At 36.5% G+C, this 22,392-nt stretch overlaps 1 pseudogene; it reads left to right on the top strand.

The window, feature by feature from the left end:
- The first annotated feature begins 21,465 nt into the window (after positions 1-21,465).
- On the top strand, positions 21,466-21,563 carry LOC140858951 (small nucleolar RNA R71; annotated as a pseudogene).
- Positions 21,564-22,392: the final 829 nt, after the last annotated feature.

Genomic DNA, 22,392 nt, shown 5'->3' with positions numbered 1-22,392 from the left:
CTGAAATAGGGAAACAGATCCATTGCAGAATATGAAGCTAAATTCATGGAATTAGCCAAGTTTGTTCCAAGATTAGTTGAGATTGAGCAAGACAGAGTACACAAATTTGAAATGGAACTGAAGACAAAAATCAAAAAATAGGTTGTACCCTATGAGCTAACTACCTATGCCTCAGTTGTGAACAAAGCTCTAATAATTGAGAGAGAAGTTAATGAAGCTCATGCGGAGCGAGAACGGAATCAGAAGAAGAAAAATAGGTTTAGTGGAAATCAAGGGCGAAATCAGAACAATAAGGGTCCAGCAAAGAAGCCAGCAATTGATAAGAATCGTGAGAATGAGGTAGCTAGATGTTCGAGATGCGGCCGAAGAGAGCATGAGTCTTCTAATTGCCCATGGAATACTGGTTCGTATTTTAGATGTAGACAGAAAGGACACAAGATTGCAGATTGCCCCCAGATGGATGAAAATAGATCAACACAAGCAAAGGACGGATGTCAAAGGCCGAAAACTCAAGGAAGGATCTATGCACTCACACAACAGGATGCTCAGGCCTCCAATGCTGTGGTGACAGGTATCATTCCTGTATCTGGTATTCATGCTTCAGTTTTGTTTGATTCTGGCGCTACACACTCCTTTATATCCACTACTTTTATTAGACAACATGATATAGGTTGTGAACCCATGAAAACCAAATTATATGTTGAGACACCAGTAGGTGTTATTTTGAGTACCGAAAGTGTGTGCAAGTCATGTAGTATCAAGATAGGAGAAAGAGAATTACCAACAGATTTGGTGGTCCTGGATATGCATGATTTCGATGTCATTCTAGGAATGGATTGGTTGGCTACTTATCATGCCTCTGTGGATTGTCATGGAAAGAGAGTGAACTTTCACATACCGGGAGAATTAACTTTTAGTTTTGATGGAAGTACAGGAACCACCCCTCCACGTATTATTTCATTTGTGCAAGCTAGACAGATGATAAGAAAGGGATATAGAGGTTACCTAGTATCAATAAGGAATAAAAAACATGATAAATTGAAGTTACAGGATATTCCTATCATAAATAAATTTTTGGATGTATTCATTGATGATTTAGTCAGACTACCACCAGATAGAAAAATTGAATTTACTATTGAGTTGGCATCCAATACCAGTTCGATTTCTAAAGCTCCTTATATAATGGCCCCTATGGAGTTAAAGAAGTTAAAAGATCAATTACAGGATTTATTGGATAAAGGTTTTATAAGGCCTAGTGTATCTCCTTGGGGAGCTCCAGTCTTATTTGTGAAGAAGAAAGATGGTAGTATGAGACTTTGTATCGACTATAGAGAGTTGAATAAAAATACTGTCAAAAATAAGTATCCTCTATCTCGAATCGATGATTTGTTTGATCAGTTGCAAGGTGCACAAGTCTTTTCTAAAATTGATCTTCGTTCAGGATATCATCAGTTAAAAATCAAAACAGAGGACATACCAAAGACTGCATTTAGAACTCGTTATGGACATTATGAATTTTTAGTAATACCTTTTGGGTTAACCAATGCTCCAGCAGACTTTATGGATTTAATGAACAGAATATTCAGATCCTATCTTGATAAGTTTGTTGTCATATTTATTGACGATATCTTGATATATTTGAGAAGTAAATTGGAGCATGAAGAATATTTACGGTGTGTACTACAAATATTGAGGAAAGAAAAACTTTATGGCAAATTTAAGAAGTGTGAATTTTGGTTGGACAAAATAGCCTTTTTAGGACACATCGTATCTAAAGATGAAATTTCTGTGGATCCAGCAAAAGTGAAAGCTGTGATACAGTGGAACAGACCTACAAATATCTTCGAGATTCGAAGCTTTCTGGGAATGGCAGGATATTACAGACGATTTGTAGAAGGATTCTCCAGCATAGCTGCACCTTTGACTCGTCTTACTCAAAAAGGGGTTAAATTCGAGTGGACTGAAGATTGTGAACAGAGTTTCCAAGAATTAAAACAATGATTAGTTTCAGCCCCTATCCTCACTATACCAACAGGAGATGAAGGTTTCACAATATATAGTGATGCATCTAAAAAGGGACTTGGTTGTATATTGATGCAACATGGTAAGGTAGTAGCCTATGCCTCAAGACAATTGAAACCATATGAACAAAATTATCTGACACATGATTTGAAATTAGCTGCAGTGATTTTTGCCCTAAAAATTTGGAGACATCACTTATACAGTGCGCAGTGTGAAGTGTTTACAGATCATAAGAGTTTGAAGTATATTTTTACACAGAAAGAATTAAACATGAGACAGAGAAGGTGGTTAGAACTATTAAAGGATTATGATTTAACAATCCATTATCATCCGAGAAAAGCTAATGTTGTTGCTGATGCCCTTAGTAGAAAATCTATGAGAAATTTGGTGGTTTTAATCACACACCAAAGTAAATTATTAAAGGATATAAGAAAATTAGAATTAGACATCCGAATATATGACTCAACAGTATGGTTAGCCAACATGAGGGTTCAGCCAACACTCATTGAAAGAATTTCAGTTGCCCAGAATGATGATCCACAACTAAAAAAAATAAGAAATTCAGTGGAAGCTGGTGTTCAATCTGAATTCAAGATACATGAAGACGGTTCGTTAAGGTTCGAAAATAGGACTTGCGTACCCAATGATTCAGCACTCAAGCATGAAATACTTCAGGAGGCACATCAGACCGGTTATACAGTTCATCTGGGAGGTACTAAGATGTATAGAGACTTAAAAGAAATGTACTGGTGGAATAATATGAAGAGAGAGATTGCTCAATTCGTGGCTAAATGTTTGGTGTGTCAACAAGTTAAAGCTGAATATCAGAGACCTGCGAGACTACTTCAACCTCTTGGTATTCCAGTTTGGAAGTGGAAACATATCACAATGGATTTTGTAACTGGACTATCGAAGACTCCCAGTAAAAATGATGCAGCCTGGGTGATTGTGGACCGATTGACAAAGTCTGCACACTTTCTACCAATTAGAGTTGGATTTACCTTGGAAAGACTAGCAAAGTTATATATGAAAAAAATTGTAAGGCTACATAGAATTCCAGTGACCATCGTATCGGATCGAGACACCAGATTTGTATCACAGTTTTGGAAGAGCTTACACAAGGCATTAGGAACAAAATTAAATTTCAGTACAGCTTTTCATCCACAAACTGATGGTCAGTCAGAGAGAACTATTCAGATCTTAGAAGATATGTTGAGAACCTGTATTTTGGATATGAAAAGTTCATGGGATGAGCATCTACCTTTGATTGAGTTCGCTTACAATAATAGTTATCAGGCTAGCATTGGTATGGCACCTTATGAAGCTTTATATGGTAGAAGATGTCGATCACCGATTCACTGGGATGATATTGGTGAGCGAAGAATATTAGGTCTCGAACTTGTTCAACAAGCAGTCGAGAAGATTCAATTAATTAAAGAACAACTTCGAGCAGCATAAAGCAGACAGAAAAGTTATGCAGATAACATGAGACAGAAATTAGAATTTCAAGTCGGTGACCATGTATTTCTCAAAGTATCTCCTTCAAAAGGAATCTCAAGATTTGGCATTCGTGGCAAATTGAATCCTAGATATGTGGGTCCATTTGAGATTTTGGAAAGAATTGGTGAGATGGCTTATCGACTTGCCTTACCCCCTTCACTTGCAGGAGTATATAATATTTTTCATGTTTCTATGTTAAAGAAATATTTACCAGATCCAAGTCACATCGTGAAACTTGAACCAGTACAAGCCAGAAAAGATCTATCATATGAAGAATATCCGATACAGATCGTAGACCGTAAAGAACAGGTGCTGAGACGTCGCAACATCTCTTATATCAAGGTACAGTGGAGTCGACATTCAGAAAGAGAAGCTACTTGGGAGCTAGAGGAAGAAATGAAGCAAAAATATCCCCAGCTTTTCAAGACTACAGGTATGAAAAATTTTGAGGATGAAATTTTTTTTTAGGGGTGAAGAATGTTATAGCCCAAGCCCAAGCCCATGACATCAAGATCCTAGCCCACAAAAAAAAAATAAATAAATAAAGGAAAATCGGGAAGAAGACTCCCGATAGGAGTCTTCTTCTCCGACGAAACCCGAGCGATTTGGGAGTCCTAGGACCTCTCAAAGTCCTAGGACCCTCTATAAGAAGGTCTTCCCTCTCCTTAGAATCGACCATCGACTTCCTCCCTCTCTCTTTCTCTCCGTTTTTCTCAATCGGAGCTGCGGACACCATTCGGTTTCTCACCGTGATTTCTCACCGGTGAGGTCACCGGAGGCTGGGGTGAGCCTTCCTCTCCTTCTTCTCTTCTTTCCCTTTCTTTCCATATTTTTGCTTGAGGCTGCCGGCGACGAGTGTCGCCAATTTTTGGTCGGGAAAGAGACTCTATTTTTGGGCCTCTTTTTCCTTGAATTTTTCGACGCCGGCGATCGTAATCGACCGCCAGCCATGCTCCTCCATAACCGGGGGAGCAGTCTCCCTCTGCCGCCAGTCTCCGCCGCAGCGGCCGCGGCCTGGACGGCCGGCCAATGAAGGACCACGTCGGTCCTCTGTTCTGACATGGGAAGGGCCGAGAAGAAGAAGAAGAAAAAGAAGAAGAAAAAGAAGAAAAGGAAAAGAAAAAAAAAAGAAGAAGAAAAGGAAAAGAAAAAGAAGAAAAAGAAAAGAAAAAAAAGAAAAGAAAAGAAAAAAAAAAGGGGCGGAGAGAGAAACTCTTTTTGCTCTCTCTCTCTCTCTTTTAGATTTTTAAGATTTATGGATTAAAAAATAATAATAATAAAAATAAAAAATAAAATATATATATATATATAATAAATATAATTAGGGTATACATGGATTAGTCCAAAAATCTTGGATGCTGTCATCAAGTTGATCCTCGTGGGGACATTAGATTTTAACAATTTTAGTTATTTTTAATTTGATAAAATTTTTGATTAAAAATATGATATTTGATGTATCAGGTTCAGAGAAAGATTTTCGAGATTCTTAGAATTTTTAGTTGGATTTTCTTTTAAGGTAAGTAGTGTTTACTTTTACTGAATTTATCTGGTAAATTATGAATTAAATAAATTTATGCCTGCTTGTGATTAAAATTATTTATTGAAATAATTATTGAAATTATTTATGATTAAAGTTAATTGTAGAAAATTATTTATGATTAAAGTTATTTGTTGAGCAATTATTATGATGATATATGTGATCTCGAAGAATGTTATGATTGATTTGACTCGAATATCATTTAATTTTATTATTTTTGAAAATAATATATGAATTAGAAGATAATATGAAATTGACAACCTGACTATGTTGAGGACCCCGCCAATGGGAGCATATACATTGGCAATTGACTGTCCTGAGGATTTATGTCGCCAGCAAGACCAGCGACATGTCGCCAGAGAGACCAGCGATAAACCGCCAGCGAGACCAGCAGTTCCAAAGGACTTGGCTGCCAGATGATTCGCAGCTCATCGCAAGCAGATACGCGGTATTATGACCCTGCCACAGGGATAATGTGGTCATAGTCATGGTTGGTAAGAAGAACTTAAGAAATTGATGAATTTAAGAAGAAAAGCATAATTGGAAATTATGATGAATTGACTTTTATATATGATTGACAGTATGAATATAATTTCATGAAATTACATATTGATTTGTTATTAGTAAATTGATATGCATAGTATTATTTGCCTGATTTATTCAGTTAAAGGAATACACTGCTTACTGGGCTATTTAGCTCATGATAAGTTTTATGTTTTTCTTACAGATCCAGAAAATTAGCATGATGCGGGATTTCGGTTGGGAGAGCGATTAGAGATGGAGTTAGCTCATTGATTTAGGATTTTTCTCAGAATTGATTCAAGACTTTTAGTTTTATCTTTAGTGTTGATTTTGTTAGACAGTTATTTTCTTTTGAACACTGAGTTTTGATTTGTTATTTAAACTATGGTTTGATTATTAAATATCAAAAAAATTATTTATCTATTTGTGAAGATATCATGATGAGATGCCTTGCATGCTTATGGAAAAAGTATTCTATAAGTATGCGACGATTGCCATGACCCTCGATTCAAATCTCGGATCGGGGGCGTGACAATCCAGACGTTCTCTCCTATGGCAATGCTCAAATCCATTCGGATAATGCTTGCAATAGCTACCCATTTGGTTTATGAGATCTGGTAGATGGATGTAAAGACAGCTTTCCTGAATGGAGAGCTGACCGAAGAGGTGTATATGATACAACCTGAGGGGTTTAGATCCACAGATGAATCCAAGGTGTACAAGCTTCAAAGATCCATTTATGGATTGAAGCAAGCTTCTCGAAGTTGAAACATGCATTTTGATAAGGTGATCAAAATATATGGCTTCGTTAAGAATGAAGAAGAGCCCTACATTTATAAATAGACAAATGGTGCAGTTGTGGTGTTCCTTGTCTTGTACATGATGACATTCTCTTAATCGAGAATGACATCCCCATACTATAGGGAATAAAAGTTTGGTTGTCATCGTAGTTCTCCATGAAAGACTTGAGAGAAGCATCCTACATCCTAGGGATAAAGATCTATAGGGATAGATCTAAAAGGATGCTTGGGTTGTCCTAGTCCACGTACATAGACACTGTGCTGAAGAGGTTCGGCATGGAAAATTCTAAGAAGAGCTATCTACCGATAGGCCATGAAATTTTTCTCTCTAAGAAGGATTGTCCGACAACTCCTGAAGAGAGAGAGCGTATGAGTAGAGTCCCATATGCTTCGATCGTGGGATCTATCATATACGCCATGACATGTACAAGGCAAGATGTGGCATACTCACTAGGAGTAGTGAGTAGATACCAATCTGATCCTGGAGAAAACCACTGAAAAGTGGTTAAAGCCATCCTTAAGTATTTAAGAAATACTAAGGACCAATGGTTGGTTTATGGTGAGTTAGATCTGAAACTTATGGGGTTCACAGACTCCAGCTTTCAATCTGACCATGATGACAGCAGAAGCGTGGTGGGTTATATCTTTACTTTGAATGGTGGAGCCATCTGCTGGAAGAGTTCCAAGCAGCATACTATGGCAGACTCTGTTTGTGAGGCAAAGTACATCGCAGCATCGGATGCCATGAAGGAAGCTATGTGGCTGAGGAAATTCATCACCGAGCTCGGAGTAGCATCCTCCCTAGATGGTCTGGTCCTGCTCTACTACGACAGCACTGGTGCCATAGCTTAGGCAAAGGAACCCAAAGCACACTAGCGGACGAAGCATATTTTATGCTACTTCCACCTGATCTGGAGATCATGGATCGAGGTGACGTCGATCTTCAGAAGATCGACGAAAAGGAGAACCTGGCCGACCCCTTCACTAAAGCCCTGGCGATTAAAAAGTTCGACAACTACAAGTCGAAGATGGGTATTAGATACTGTGCCGAGTGGCTTTAGCACAAGTGGGAATTGTTGAAAAATATGTTCTAAAAGCCAATCGTCAACTTGTTGATGATTGAACAACCTTGTATTGTAATTGATTTGTTAGTAAATAAAATATATTTTTAATATTTTCATCATAAGTTTTCATCTTCTAATGAACTCTGTTGTTGTGATGAAGTCCTTAAGACTATTTAGGTTCAATAAAGAGAGGATTTATCGATTAGTCCTTAAAATTATTCATGATCAAATGATAGGCTGTTAATAAGGATGACAGCTTCTATCGAGCATAGGTCGCTGTAGGCCATATGGGTTGGTTATCCTCTTAACCAAGGAGTGTGGAGACACTGGTATGGCATACAGGTGAGATGTAAGGGTACATCATCATTGAATGTGACCAACTCCAGAGCATTCTGCTATCGAGAATGTTTCTGATGGGATATACGTATAAGTATCCCTTAAACCTGAGATCACCTCAGTGACTTGCAAGCAACTCACTGTGCTTTGGTACTGGACTAACTAAATTTTTAATTCAGTGATGGAAAGCTTCTGGGCACAGTCAAGTACTTGCAAAGTTGGAGTGTGATCAAGATGGGATTGACCACTCCAAGAGTTGAAGAAGAATGAGTTGCTGTATTTCAATTTAGCAAAACCTTGGCCAGGATAATCCATCAGATGGATTTGATATTTTGAAATACAATGTGGATAACCTGATCAGAGTTAACAGTTAAACTCTGAGGTGTTCTATGAGCATTTTGGTCAAGGAGATGAATTATATAGAAACTATATCCGCATGGGTTCTAAGCATGTTGTTCTACACATTCAACCTATCCGACCGTCGGGTACCATTGCTAGATGATCATTTCATTTGATATAAAAATTTATTTATGTACTACCAGTTTAGGTTCAGACCTATGAGGTCACACATATTAGAGTTCACGATCTAATCGGATGGTTGATCAATGATTAAGAATCGTTCTAGGGTTAAACAATCAATATGATTGACATTTAACCTAGTGCAAGTGTTGCAAGAGGATCGATTAGCAATTCGATTGCTAATTGATTTAATTTAATTAATCCAATAGGCTGAGATTAAGTTTAATTAAATATGATTTAATTAAATTTAGTTTGGGCTTGATTGGATCAAGTTCAATTGGTTTATTGGATAAGCCAAGTGTAAGAAAAAACTAGTCCTAGTTCAATTAGGACTTGGGTCAATCTAATTTCTAATTTGATTAGAAAATAAAATTAGATTTAAATCTAATTTATTCTGATTAAATTAAATTTTTAATTAGGTTAAGATCTACTTTAATTGGGTTGATTTGGTTTTGGTTTGATTTAGTTTGAGAAACCAAATTTGAACAAGTCATAGATTGAATCCTAGTAAGACTAGGATTCCACCTTGCGCCACCTTAACCCCCCATGCCCACTCTTTCTTATTTTGTGTGACAAAATCTTCTCTCCCAGGCCTTCATACATGCCCAAAGCTTTCCACTCTTTCTCTCTTACATAGAATGTGGTTGTGGACCAAGTCAAAGTAGGAATTAGTTTGGATTTTAATTTCTATGAGATAGAATTTTAGGAAACCAAAACTCTTTCCTTATGGCACTGATTTTATCCAAATTTTTTTTAGAATTTTTGTGGCTTTTATGGCATATATTATGCACCCTTTGCTAGTGGTCTATGGCAAAAACAAAAGGAGGGGGTGCCCAAGAGTTGGGCACCCCTTGTCTTGCCCTGTTTGAATTTTCCTTAACTAGGTATTTGACCTAGACAAGGATTCTTTATATCTCATTATTTAAGATAAATTTCTTCTTGAGATTTTTATGAATTATAGATCATTGAGAGACCTTTGGGACATGTGAAAATTAGAGAGAAAGAGTGTTGGGACATAGAGATATAATAGACACAAAACTAGGTGTCTAGGTGAGAGCAAAGAGAAGAAGAAGAGGATCTTCTTCTAGGGTTGCTGAGTTCACCTCTTTCCTTCCTCCATCTGTGAGTTTTTTGAGAGTGTCTTATATCTAAAACTCCTTCTCCTACTTCTCATCTTTGAAAGAGTCCAAATCAAGAAGAAGAAAGCATCTGATCGATCATCGAAGAAGGATCAGCACAGTACTAGCATACTGTGCTAATTTTCTGGACCAAGACTTCTGATCGTGATTCGTGGGCTCGTGTGGATGACTCCTAGAGGTCGGACATGTATGCAGCTCACAACATCATCCTCAAGCCCGGATCAGCAAAGTTAGAACGTCTAACTTGCAAGGTAATAAATCTGATCTATTATATTTTACATACATTAGATGTAGTATAGAAATATGTTGATATGATCAACATGTAGTTCTTACTCTTTATATTTTAATTTCTGATTTAATGTCATATAATAATCATGTAATCTAAGTACTTGCAAATTGGATCATCTAATCTGATCATATATCATATATGTATGAATTTAGATCTAATCTAAATTATATCAGATTTGATTATAATCTTAGATCATATCTAAATTAGATCGTAAATATCACATGCATGATATAAAATCAAATTTTATCAAGAATCAGCATAAACTAGGACAAACTTTTCACTGTAAGGGGTAAACCCTACAACAGGACAATCTTATGTCAGTCTGTGCAATCAATCATTAATTAAATTTAGATCAAAATATCACATATCAGATCTAAATAAAATTAAAATTTAGATTTAATATACACATAAATCATGTCATAATGAATCTAGGCTCTGATACCATTGTTGGGTTGCATAGGCTCATGCATGTATTTCAAAACTTTTTCAAAAAATTATAGTGGATGACAACTAGATTAATCAAATTAATCTAATATGCATATGATCTAATCATCAAATCAACTTACTCTAGGATCTATGACATGTTATGTTGCATACAAAATATAAAATAATTTGAAGATAAAATCAGCATGCATGCATATGAGCAGTAGACCACATCTACTTCTAATCTGAGTTCAGAACTTCATATCTGATCACGGATCAACGATCTCCACTACTGAGAGATATGATAGAGAGAATCCTTACTTGTTGCTCACAGCCGCACATGCATCCAACCTCTATAAAATATTCACTCGAAGCTTCAATCTGATTGATCTTCTCAAGAGTGCTAACTCGCGCGATGACCTTCTTCTTGGCTGATCCGAATCCTTTCTTCAAATCTTTGGAATCTTTTCAAAGGTTGAAGATGGACTTTTGGAGGAGATGAAGAGGTAGAAGAAAGATAAAAAAAATATTTTTTTTTTAATTTATTTTCTCTTCTCAAATTTTTAGAACTAAAAATCTGAAATTCAGATTTTTACGCATACGCCAAGAGAGAGGTCCCTCCTCTTTATTTTTCACACCATGAACTATGCCCAAACTAAAATGAAGGGAACAGTTTTCCTCTAGAATACCCAAGTTGCATCTAAAAGTTTTTCTAATATTCTACTTGATTAAAAATTAAATTCTTACCTGAATTATAGTGCAACTAGGGATTAGATCTCAAATTATCTGATGTAAACCTTCGCGGAGGCCTGGATGTGCAGACCCTCTACTTCGCATGCACGTCAGATACCGCAAAAAAGTGGGATGAACTTCAATCTAATTGCCTTCACAACACAATCAATCAAGGGATGAGATGTGCTGGTATGACTCCTCAAACCAGCAGGTTGGACACCCAAAGAGACCCCACACCCAAAGGAAGAGGGGCGGCAACAAGAGGAGAAGCCAAAGGGAGGAAGGGACCTCTCTCTCTTCTCACACCTCTCTCTCTCTTTCTCTCTTCTCTTAATCTAATTTGTTTGCTATGCTATTGCTATTCATCTATAGGTAGAGACTCTCTCTATTTATAGATAATTCTCATGATCCAATGAGATTAGGACTTCTAATTTAAATCTGATTTGAATTGGTCCAATACTCATGAAAGAATGATTCCTATATGAAATATAATTGCCATCATATATGACAATCAACTTGCACCCAATCTCTCACCCACTTGGAGGTATTCCCAGTGTAAGTAGGAATACTCATATCTTATCCAAAACAGATCCGATTCAAATTCGATTCGAAGCTGGTTTGAAACAGTTTCGAAAGGCTATCAATCCTAAATTCTTTAGGACTTTTGTACCAACTTAGATTTTGGATCCATTTAAGTCTAATTAATTCAGATCTAATCTAAAATTAATTATCAATTAAATCTAATCTTTCATATGCTCCATGGATCATAGATCAGAAACTATTCATCTTCGAGATCGAACCTGAACCTCATGTGTAGTGCTAGCTAGACATAGTCAATTCTTTAATTCTGTTTGACCCATACCTTAATTCTTAATCAAGTTAGCTTATATGTTCAATTAAGTCTAGTACTTCCAAATTAGACATATAAATATAGGCTAATTCTTTTCTACTTTGTCTAACTTGTGTGCGTGACTCCATAGGTTCAAACACTAAGCCGGTAGTACAGGAATCAATTTTTGTACTAATCGAGATACCATCTAACAATGATTTTCGACGTTCAAATAGATCGAATTATCATAAAAAAATATTTCAAAATTTATATACATGGTTACCGCATAATTCATCCTTTTGATCCTGAATATTCTAGGATAGTCTCAGGTTAACTATCAATCAAGATTACTTCATCCGTATTATATTTCAATATTTCAAATCTATATCATAGATTATCCTGATCAAAGCTTTACTAAATTAAAATACAGTGATACATCAACTTCAATAATTTAAAGGGGTCAATCTCATTTTGATCCACACACAGACTTTGCAAATATTGACTGTACCCAATAGCCTTCTGTCACTGTATTAAAAATTCAGATAGTCTGGCACCAAAGTACAGTGAGTTGCTTGCAAATCACTATGGTGATCTCAGGTCTAAAGGATACTTATATCTATGTGTTTCGCGAGCAGCTCTTGACAGTAAAATACTCAACAGGTGAGTCACTTGTTCAGTAATGATGTACCTCTATATCTCACCTGTATGCCATACCAGTGTCTTCACACTCCTTGGTTAAGAGGACAACCAACCCATATGGCACACAACGACCTCCACTCGATAAACGTCATCATTCCATAATGACATATCATTTGGTCACGAACATGTTTAAGAACTATACGATAAATTCTCTCTTTATTGTACACTAGCATAGTTTTAGGGACTTCATCACAGTATAAGAGTTCAAGGAAGATGTTACTTTGTGATGAAAAATATCAGAATAATTTTTATTTATTAAATAATAATTTATATACAAAGATGAACTCAATCGTCACATGATTGGTTTTAGGATATAATTTTTAACAACTCCCACTTGGACTAAAGCCAATCAGGACAGTATCTTATACCCATCTTCCATTTGAAGTTATCGAACTCTTTGATCCTGAGAGCTTTGGTGAAGGGGTCGATTAGGTTCTCTTAAAAAATGATCTTCTGAAGCTCGATGTCATCTTGGTTCATGATCTCTCATACCAAGTGATAGCAGCACAGAATATTACAGCATCCGATGCAGCAATGTATTCCGCTTGGCATACAGAATTAGCCAGAGTATATTGCTTGAAACTCTTCCAGCAAACAGCTCCTCCATTTAAGATAAATACATAGCTCGACATGCTTCTGCTGTCATCACAATCTAACTGAAAACTAAAATCAGTATATTCTACAAGTTTTAGATTAGTGTCTTCATAGATAAGCCATTGGTCTTTAGTATTTCTCAAATACTTAAGAATTGCTTTCACAATCTTCCAATGCTTTTCATCCGGATCATACTCGTACCTACTCACTACTCTTAGTGAATAACCACATCCGGTCTTATACATATCATAGCGTACATGATAGATCCCACTGCTGAACTATATGGTATTCTACTCATGCGCTCTCTCTCCTCAGGAGTTGTCGGACAATCCTTTTTGGAAAGAATAATTTCATGACCTATCGGAAGATAGCCTTTCTTGAAATTATCCATGTTGAACTACTTCAACAAGGTATCAATATACATGGATTAGGATAATCCAAGATAGATCTATCCCTATAGATCTTCATCCCAAGGATGTAGGATGCTTCTCTCAAGTTCTTCATGGAGAACTATGATGATAACCACAGCTTCACACTCTGCAAAGTCAAGATGTCATTTTCTAGTAACAGTATGTCATCCACATACAGCACAAAAAAAATGACCACAAAATTGGAAGTCCACTTATAGATGCAAGGCTCTTCTCTGTTCCTAATGAAGCCATACATTTTAATCACCTTATCAAAATGCATGTTCCAACTCCTCGATGCCTGCTTAAGTCTATAAATAGACCTTTTTAGCTTGCATACTTTCGACTCATCTATGGATGTGAACCCTTCAGATTGTATCATATACATCTCTTCTTCCAACTCCTCATTAAAGAAAGTAATTTTGACATCCGTCTACCAGATCTCATAATCTAAGTGTGTAGTGATAGCAAGCATAATTCGGATGGATTGAGCATTGCCATAGGAGAAAATATCTCATCATAGTCAATACCATAATGCTGACGGTAACCCTTGGCAACTAGACGGGCTTTATAGGTCTCTACCTTTCCGTCCGCTTTTTTTTCTCTTAAAAATTTATTTACACCCTATGAATTTTATCTCTTCAAGTAGATCAACTAGTGTCCATATACTATTGATCTCTATGGACTCTATCTCAGACTTCATGACCTCAAGCTATTTTTGAGAGTCAGGCCTTTGAATGGCCTCCATATAGGTAATCGGATCCTCATCGTTCTCATCAAGTTCGATGGGATCACAATCTCAGATCAAAAAATTATAGTATCTGTCCGACTGATGTGATACTCTATCGGATCTCCTTAATGGTGCCTCTACTAGCTTTGAATTCGATTCACCAATCAAATCTAATTCTGTGTGTATCGGTCCTCTCATCTCATGAATTTTATCAAGTTCAATTTTACAGTCATTAGCTTCTTCACTAAGGAACTCTTTTTTCAAAAAGACTGTCCGACTGCTAACAAACACTTTTTCCTCTATAGTGAGGTAAAAGTAGTACCCTTTAGTTTTCTTTGGGCACCCTATGAATAAGTATTTATCAAACATCAGTCCAAGCTTATCTATTTTTAAATGCTTGGCATAAGCTGGACACCCTCAGACCCTAAGGTGTAAGAGTACCGGCTTACACCCAATCCATATCTCATACAGAGTTTTATTAATAGACTTGTTGGGCACCTTACTTAAAATGTAGCAGGCAGTCTCTAGAGTATATCTCCAAAAAGAGATTGACAGACTGAAAAAGCCCATCATGGATCAGACCATGTCTAACAAGGTTCAATTCTTCCTCTTGGACATACCATTATGTTGTGGTGTTCTAGGAGGTGTCCATTATGAGAGAATCCCATTCTCTTCCAGATATGTCAGAAACTCATTGGTGAGGTATTCACCTTCTCGATCTGATCGAAGGATCTTAATACTCTTTTCAGTTTATTTCTCTACTTCAGTATGGAATCGTTTGAACATTTCAAATGATTCTGATTTATACTTCATAAGATAGACATACCCATACCTCGATAGGTCATCTGTAAACATAATGAAATAGTAGTATCTTCTTCTGGCACTTATGTTTATAGGCCCGCATACATCAGTATGTATTAGCCTAGGACATCACTGGCTTTCTCATCTTTTTTTTTAAAAGGTGACTTAGTCATCTTACCAAGTAGACAGGACTTACAGGTAGACAATGATTCACAATCATCTATCTCAAAAGTACATTACTTGATCAACCTATTAATCCTATTCTTGTTCACATGACCAAGCCTACAATGCCAAAAGTAGGATACACTGACATTATCTATTTAGAGGCATTTACTATGTGCGTACATTACACTAACAGATCGTGATATTATGTATATGTCATGTTTCAATTGTCCATGCATAATTATAGTATTATTCATAATGACATCACAAAAATCATCTTTTATTATAAACTTGTAACCAAGTTTGGCCAAAAGGCCTATAGAGATGACATTCATTATAAAAGAGGGACAATAATGACAATCATCCAACATGACACTACTGGACTCAAAGACAAACTGTAAAGTTTTCAAAGCCAGAACTAGAACAAGCCTTCCATCTCCAACGTTAAGAAACCGCTCGCCCTCTCAAAATTTTTTACTTACCTATAGTCCCTGCAATGAATTGCATATATTAAAAGGATATCCGATATCCAATATCTAGATAGTAGTTTCACAAATAAAAAAATTACAAGGTGTTATCATATAAATATCTTGTGAAGCAATCACTTGCCTCTTTCTCTTGTTCTTAGGCCTGTTTGGGTCAAGGGTGGCAATATAAATAGGACAATTTCTTTTCCAATGATCCAGTTTTTTACAAAAGAAGCACTCAGCCTGGCTCTTATCAACTTTTGACATTTTGCTCTGCTTGGGATCGGCGGCTTGAGATTTCTGCATCTTTTTTTTCTTTTCTCTCCTAGAGGATCGACGTTCTACAGATGAACCTCTCACTAAATTCACTGGCTCTTTCTAAAGCTGGTGATCCTTCTCAAAAGTCTGCAGTAACCCTAGCAAACTATGATAGTTTACCACAGGCTTCGTCATGCGATAATGACTGAGAAAGAATAGGTAGGATTTTGATAGCGAATTGAAGATAGCATTCTTGCCTAACTGTTCATGCAATGAAAAGCCAAGTTTGCTAAGATATTCAATCTGTTCAATCATTTACAGTACATGATCGATGATTGAAGCCTTGATGCATAGTCGTTGATAGTACCAAAGATAATTCTACTCACTAGTAGGTAGGATGAGTCGAGATTGTATCCTCAGGGATCTTGGACTAAGTTGAGATTGCAAAATAAAAGAAAGAAGCATTATTTTGAATTAGAAAATAAATTATCTTAAAATTGATGTAATTAGAAAATAAAGAGCTTGGGAGTTTTGAATTAATTTGCACTAGCAGAGTTGTATCTCTTTTTTAATTAAATAGATATGATTAATCTTAGAAAAAATATCTATCTTTCCTTAGCACACCCCATATCCGTAGATCATGACATGTCTCTGGAAAGTACTAGATAAACAATTCTTCTTTTCTCGGCACGTTCCGTACCCGTAGATCATGATGCATCTCCAAAAAGTAAAAGTTATTTCTAATATTAATCTAACAGGAAAGCATAAATAAAAGTATATGAAAGAGAGCAAATAAAGAACTCATGATGATTTAAATAAAAAGCATAATCTTTATTGCATATAAAGAAATACAAGAAAGTTTAGAACAATAAACCATCTCTGTGTCATTACAAAATTTCTTCTCCACTCCTGAGACTGCTAGCCTAGCTACTCATGAAGTAGTCTCTTTCTATTCCTCTATGCAAGGCTCTAGAAGAATTTCTGGGCTCTCCCTCCAATGAAAGTATGAAAGCCTTTTTATAGGTGTTAGGAGGGAGGAGTTTTACATGGTTTTCCGATGTGGGACTAAAGAAAATACTAAGGACTAAAAAATGGATGGATGAGATGGAAAGATCACAAACAGATAAAGAAAATATAATTTTTTTCTCTTGAAGTATTTTCAAATATCATATTTTTTTCCTTTTAATAAGCATTTGTTCGTCACTGTGTCTGTCAGCATCAAATTCCCTGCAAACCTGCCTGCCTCATGCCCGCATCCATGCCCACACCCGCGCACGCCCACACGCACGTACCCGCTGCCGCGCCCGTGATGCCGCGTGAACCCGCTAGCGCATCCGCCCGCATCCGCTTCCGCGTCGCGCCCGCGTGAGCCTTCCACGCGCTCACGCACGCGTTAACGCTCCAAAAAGAAATTTTTTTATTCCAAAAAGAAACTTTTGTTTCTTTACAATTACATCTATATCCTTTTGAGTTTCTTGCATAGTATCTTCATTTTCTATAATATCATATACATCTTTTTTTATTTTAATTTTATTTTAAGTCTAATTTTCTTCAAACTTGAGTTTTTTTGATCTATGAATCAAACTCTTTGTATCGACGGTCACCTTTCCTATAAAATATAAAAAGAAGCATCAAATTCTTAATAAATAAAATAAATTAACTATAATTTTTTGCTTTAAATGACTTAAATTAAGTGTTTATCACACCCCCCAACTTAAATTTTGCTCATCCTCGAGTAAAATAGATATATCAGCATTGTGTACCGACTCGGTCTTGAATCAAAAATTAGGTTAGGCATCCCAAAAGGTAGATGATACCTGGTCAGACCATTAAAGAGATACTTCATTGGATTATCAATTTGACCCAATTAGTGGCTGAGTATTAACTAAAGAAATTTCAAGAGCTTTTTTTTCACCAACTCTCCACTTTACTCTTTAAATCCTTTAACTTAATGTGAGAGGGGTTTATTATCTTCTTGCAATTTAGTCTCCTTATTATCTACTATTTTTTTAACATTGCCCACCTTTTTATGCGAACCACAACACTTAGGCGAAGGAGCCTGGTTACTCAGTAGGAAACTAATTTTTTTTTAAAATAAAAAATATATTTTAAAGAGAATTTTTGCATACCTCGACCTTTCCATCCAATCTCTCATGAAGTAGATTCTTTATTGAGATCAGTAAGAAGAGGGTTGTAGAATCACTCTTAAAATTTGATGTAGTCCAAACCCTACCATTCATTGGGTTTTCTTAATAATTTATTCCTCAGTATCTCTAAAATTCTCTTAACCGTTAATCATTTATTGATTAGGATGCCTAATTGACTATTAAGCAAGTCCAAATTTGGATATACAAAACTAATTATTTCTGACCATACTCGAGGATTTGATTAATTTCCTTCCCCCCCAACTTAATCTACATTGTCCTCAATGGAGTAGGAAAGCAAAGAAAATAAAAGGAGAGAGTGCACCTGGGATAATTTTGCTTCAAAAGTTGAAGATAGCTTTATTGATTAATAGGCTCTTGTTTTAAATTTCTGTAGCTGCAGTAAAGTAAAATAAAATATGAAATCATTGGGTTGCCTCCCAACAAGCGCTAAATTTTACATCTTCAGCCAGACGTCAAGTTTATTGACAGACTCTTCCATACAGAGCGGTCCTTTATTCTTAAAAAAAATGAAGATCAGTTAAAATAAAATAAAAGAAATTTGGGTTGCCTCCCAAAAAGTGCTAAGTTTAACGTCTTCAGCCAGATGCTAAAAGAGTGTCTATCCTATTTCTGCTCGAATTTTAACATGAGTATCGATCCCTCTTTCAGAAATAATATGTCTTAATACAATTCCTTTCCGTACCATGAAATGGCTCTTTTTCCAACTTAGGACAAGATTTGTCTCTATACACTGTTTAAGAACTTTGAAAAGATTATGGAGACAATCCTCAAAGGTGGTTCCAAACACAGAAAAATCATCCATAAAAACTTCAAGATATTTGTCCACCATATCCAAAAAAATGGCCAGTATGCACCGTTGAAATGTAGCGGGTGCATTGCAGAGCCCGAATGGCATACGTCGAAAAGTGAAGGTGCCATAGGGGCAGGTGAAGGTAGTCTTTTCTTGATCATCCAAAAATATAGATACTTGATTGTACCCTAAATAACCATCAAGAAAACAGAAGAGACTTTGTCCTACTAACTGTTCTAAGATTTGATCGATGAAGGGTAATGAAAAATGGTCTTTCCTAGTAACGACATTCTGCTTTCGGTAGTCCACACATACTCGCCAACCAGTTGTTGCACGAGTAGGAATTAACTCACCCTCATCATTCTCTATTACGGTAATACCTGACTTCTTAGGTACTACTTGGGTTGGACTAACCCACTGGCTATTTGAAATTAGGTAGATAATTCCAGCATCTAGCCATTTCACTACTTCCTTTTTCATGACTTTCCGCATATTCGGATTCAATCTTCATTGCATGTCCCTATGTGGTTTTGTCTCAACCTCGCAGTGAATATGATGCATGCAAACAGAAGGATCTATACCCTTCAAATTGACAATCGACCACCCTATAGCCTCTTTATGCTTTTTGAGTACCCCGACAAGTTTGTCTTCCTGGTCATTGGTTAGGTCAAACGCAATGATTACTGGAAGGATATCATTGGATCCAAGAAATGAATATTTCAGCATGACAGGAAGAGGCTTTAGCTCTAGAGTAGGTGGTGCTTCTAAGGATGGTACCAGAGGGCTTGATTGAATTGGTAATTGCTCATACTTTACAGTCTAAGGGAGATTGTTGCTAAAATTGGGAGGTTCTAGCAAAGCATGTATTTCTTCAGTGTATCGATCAATATCAAAATTATCCATTCCAAAATATGTTAGGCATGCCTGTAAAGGATTTGAGTTAAGCAAGGCAGGAGCTTTATCTTCTATAACTTCCTCTAACAAGTTGATCTCATTATGGTCGTACACAGGTGGTCCCAAAGATGCATTGAAAATATTCAACCTTAGCTTCTTATTTCCGAAAGATACATTCATAACTTCGATCCTACAATTTATACAAGCATTAGCGGTTGCTAAGAAGGGTCTACCTAGGATGATTGATATTTGGTTGGGGTTGCTACCAGATTCCATATCCAGCACAACAAAGTCAATAGGAAAGTAAAATTCATCTACTTTCACCAATACATCTTCTAGCATTCCACGGGGTACCTTAATAGATCGGTCTGCTAGTTGTAAGGTTACTGTCATGGGTTTTAACTCTCCAAATCCAAATAGGTCATATACAGAGCTCAGGAGAAGGTTGACACTTGCACCCAAATCTAATAATGCCTTCTTAATCATGAGGTTCCCTATGACACAAGAAATAATTGGGGTACCTGGATCTTTCAGTTTGGATGGGGTAATTTGCTGAAAAACTGAGCTGGCCTACTTAGTTAGGTGGACTTTTTTTGGTATTTGTGCCTTTGATTTTTGTTTCTGTGTACACAGGTCCTTTAGAAATTTAGCATAGGTCGGAACTTGCTTAATGGCATCAAGAAGAGGTATGCTTATCTGGACCTATTTAAATAGTTCCAATATTTCATTCATTTTTATACCCTTCTTATCAAGAGGCAGAGAGGATTCTAAAGCACTGAAAAATGGAGCTTTAGGTGCAGGTGCTGGGTTAACAGGTTCTTTCCTCTCTTCATATTTCTTCTTTTCTGTTGTAGCTGAAATTGGTTGCTCTTGTTGTTGGATTACTTCAGGTTGATTTAAGATTTTTTCGCTTCTAAGGGTCATGATTGATTTGGCATGTTCGAAAAAAGTTTCAAGACCAATGGAGCTTTCAGCCATGTACTGTCCTTTTGGGTTATTAATAGGCTGACTGGGTAATTTGCCTTCTTCCCTCCTACTGAAAGCTGTTGCTAGCTGACCTATCTGGGTCTCTAGCTTTGCTATTGATTGCGTATGGGAGTGAAGGAGTTGGGTATTCATTTCTAATCCTTTAAGTGCTTGCAGTACCTTTTCTTCGAAAGTCGAGCTATGAGTACTCAGAGTGGGTTGAGGAGGGTTCTGGTATTGTGGCTGGGATGGATGCCTAAAAGTTACATCCAGGTAACCTGATCTTTGTTGCACCGGAGGAACCACTGGTTGTGATTTCCATGAAAAATTCGGATGATTTCTCCATCCCGGATTGTACGTACTAGAATAGGGGTTGTTCCTTGGTCTATGAGTAGTTTGGGCTTGATGGACTTGTTCTTGTACATGATCAAAAAATTATGGTGCAACCGAACAATCATTCACACAATGAGTGGGGCTCGAACACAATCCACTTATATCTTGTATCTGACAAGATGGAGAAGGTGACTGTCCTATACTTAATAATCGATCTAACTTTTGGAACAATTCATCTACCTTATGATGGATATCTATGGTATTTTCTACTTCATATTTTTCACCTCTCTTTGGGTTTAACATGGGTTTATCTCTAATAGAGGCAGACATATGATGTAATAAATTTTTACTTAAAATTTCAAACAGTTGCCATGCCTTATCCTCACTTTTCAGCATGAATGTCCCACCGCATGATGCATCGACCATTTGTCGATGTCTTTCAGATAGCCCATCATAAAAATATTGGATTAACTGCCACTTGGGTATAGCATGATGGGAATATTTTCTAATAAGATTCTTTAATCTCTCCCATGTTTTATGAAATATTTCTCCATCTAATTGGGAAAAACTAGTTATGACTTTCCTTATTTGATTAGTTTTTCCTATGGGAAAATATTTCTTGAGAAACTCTCCTTGCAGCTGGTCCCAGGTTGATATAGTCATGGAATCCAAAGTATGTAGCCAGTATTTGGCTTTGTCCTTAAGTGAGAAAGAGAATAATTTTAACCTAAGAGCATCATCGGAGAAGTTATGAATTTTGACAGTTGAGCATATCTCAAGAAATTCTTTAAGATGTTTATAAAGGTCCTCATTACTAAGTCCATAAAATGAATGTAATATTTGGATTATACTAGACTTAATTTCATATTGAGTGGCCTCCATAGGGGGCACTTGAATACAAGGAGAGTAGGTATATGTGGAAGGAGTAAAGTACTCCTTCAATTGCCTGGGTGGATCATTCTTCTGATTTCGGTCCATATTTTTACGTCTGTTGGCTCTAAAAGTTCTTTCTATTTTTGGATCAAAAGGTTGGATTTCTGGTCGTAACGATCTACGGCCAAGCATACACCTTACAATTATACTTTAGAGCAAACACAAAAAATTTTAGTTTTTCTAATATATATATATATATATTTTTATTTATAATAAAGTGAGAAAAGAGTGAAGAAAATCTAAAGAGAAGAACCTAAGAATCTTAAATCTATGAAAAGAAAAAAATTAGTTAATATTTAGATGTTAATTGCAATCAACTTAAACGAGCATGGACTCTCTATCCTAAGGTTAACTTAGATCTAGACAGCTCCTAACTTTCAAGACTGCCTTTGAGCACTCCAAGCTCAAGACTGACTAACTGACTCGGCCAAGTAAGCGTAAGATGTGGGAGGTTCCCTGCTCGTTGCTTTCTTTAGAC

The sequence above is a fragment of the Elaeis guineensis genome, chromosome 6, assembly GCF_000442705.2.
Source record: "Elaeis guineensis isolate ETL-2024a chromosome 6, EG11, whole genome shotgun sequence".
Classification (NCBI taxonomy): Eukaryota; Viridiplantae; Streptophyta; class Magnoliopsida; order Arecales; family Arecaceae; genus Elaeis; species Elaeis guineensis.
The sequence above is the reverse complement of the archived record's forward strand: the minus strand, read 5'-3'. Positions and strand labels throughout refer to the sequence as shown.